Source organism: Microtus ochrogaster, chromosome 2 (genome assembly GCF_000317375.1).
Source record: "Microtus ochrogaster isolate Prairie Vole_2 chromosome 2, MicOch1.0, whole genome shotgun sequence".
NCBI lineage: Eukaryota > Metazoa > Chordata > Mammalia > Rodentia > Cricetidae > Microtus > Microtus ochrogaster.
In genome coordinates, this window is record NC_022010.1 from 85,468,124 (window position 1) to 85,470,384 (window position 2,261).

Consider the following 2,261-nt stretch of genomic DNA (forward strand, 5'->3'; position numbering starts at 1 on the left):
AAGTAATAATTATAATAGATCCTCTGACCAGGATAAAAATTGTGAAAATTCCCCCTTAGGGAAAAGATACATTATTATTTTTATCAGGAGGAACAGTACATCATGTCTAAGCAGTTTTTCATTAAAACTTATGCTTAATGTGAGTCCTAGTTTGTGCTGTGGACAGTTTCCACTTGGCAGGAATGCTAAAGTGATTCTTCTGGGATGTGTAGACACAGTGTAGCTAGATTTGTCCCCCATAGTTTCACATTATACTAATCTTGCTAAAACACATATACTCACTATGTATGCCAAAAATCAAAGTCACAATTGATGGGTTGTATCATGATTGTGTAATTATACTCTGCGCTTGAAGTTTTCCCACTTCAACAAAATTAATGAAGGAAAACTATATTCATTCCCTCCCTCTTCATACACTCTTCATAGATATTTTCCTAGTGCAGTGGGCTTGGCTATGCGTCAGCTTGAATCCTGGTAGAGAGGGCAGGAATGTGCAAATATATGTCAGTTTATCAGCAAGGTGGGGTTAAGAAAACTGAGCTAAGGGTAACAATCATGTACATATTCTGTTGAGGTAGAAGACGAAGTTAGAAAGAATATCTTTCAAGAGAACATCTGGTTTCAAATTGTTTGTTTGTTTGGGCTTTGTTTTTTGTTTGATGTTTTTCAAGACAGGGTTTCTCTGAGACTTTGGAGCCTGTTCTGAAACTCTGTAGACCAGGCTGAACTGGAACTCACAGAGATCCACCTGTCTTTGCCTTCCAAGGGCTGGGATTAAAGATGTGTGCCACTCATTACCGCCCGGCTGGTTTCAGATTTTTACTACCTGTGTGAATAAAAATCACCTTTGGTGCTTGTTACAAATGTGGAGACATTAGTATGGGAATTCAGACCTGATCCCAGGCACTTAGAACTATTTTAGATTATTCCAATGAAGATGGAGCCTGGGGCTTCAGTTCTGGACACCAGGGATTTAGAAGACCCTAGCTCACTATGGCACTATAACTATAGAAACTGATAATGAAATTAGTCCACCATTTTAGCAACAGACTGAATCCGAATCCAGAAAATGACCTTGCCACTACTATACAATACTGCAGAATTTGAGGTCAAAACCAAAAACATTGTAGATGATAACACATTTAGTTAAGAATAAAATATTTCCTATCCTCAGTGAGAATGTTATTTAAATTTTCTAGGGCACAGAGTAAATTCTCCATAACATAGGAAACAGCTTTTGAACATATGACGCCCTACATTTAAAATCTGAAAAAGCTAAATCGGAGTACCAATTCCTCTGATAACCATTACTGGGGGCAGACCTCCTTTCCTCAGAGGAGAGTTGAAAGAATGAGGAGCCGGTGAGAGAAAGCAAACACACAGAGAGGCTAAAGGACCACAAAATGGAGTCGCCAGTTTTACTCCTCGCCACGGTAAGTCTGCAATGATTGAGAGCACACTTTGAACTTGCAGAGCCTCAGCGAAAACCCATGAGAGGCACAAGTTAACAGCCTGGGATAGTTCTCACTCTCCTGGAAGTGCCATGTCTAGCACAGCAGAAAGTCCCAGCAGCCCTACCAGGCCACACAAAGGCCACTCCTGGGTGTTGTCTGCCGTCTTTCTCCTCGTTCTGTTCTGCCGTCCCCATCACTACAATCCTGACATCGTCTAGCTTGTTTACTTTTATAGGAAGTGCTAATGCAGTCTGTCTGCCCAATTAAACCATAATCACAAGCACCCTAGCATTTATTCTCACTGTCACTGCATTCAGAGATGACTTCCCATACACTCCAGATGATGGCTTTAGTTTTATACATTAAATAGTTTTTTAAAAGTTTCATCTGAAATGAGAATTCTGGCAATTAAAACAAAATTGGAAGCCTAGATTTTAGCTCTACAGAGTTTTAAATACTATTTAATTATATGAATGTGTTAATTATTAATAAATAAAATATTAATATTTGGAGAAAGTAGTATTGCCTCCCTATAGCTCCTTTCAGTACATACAAACTCTACTGTGACTTTTAGTTTTGGTATTAATAAAAAAGAACACTCTAGAAAATCTTATCTCCCACTATCCTCCTTCACTCTAACAAATGCTGCCTGCTCAGCTCTGGTCCGTGTCTCCCATGCCCTTACATTGTGAACATTGCTTTTTCAGCTATTGTCCTCCTCCTCAATCACTTTCTACATCCTTGCTGTTGAGCAATGCAGCCTTCAAATTCCAGTTTGAAAGTGAATTCCTTTTTTTTTTTTTTTTT

At 39.0% G+C, this 2,261-nt stretch overlaps 1 pseudogene; it reads left to right on the forward strand.

The window, feature by feature from the left end:
- The first annotated feature begins 1,403 nt into the window (after window positions 1-1,403).
- Window positions 1,404-2,261, forward strand: part of LOC106144278 — a 2,226-nt pseudogene continuing 1,368 nt past the window's right edge.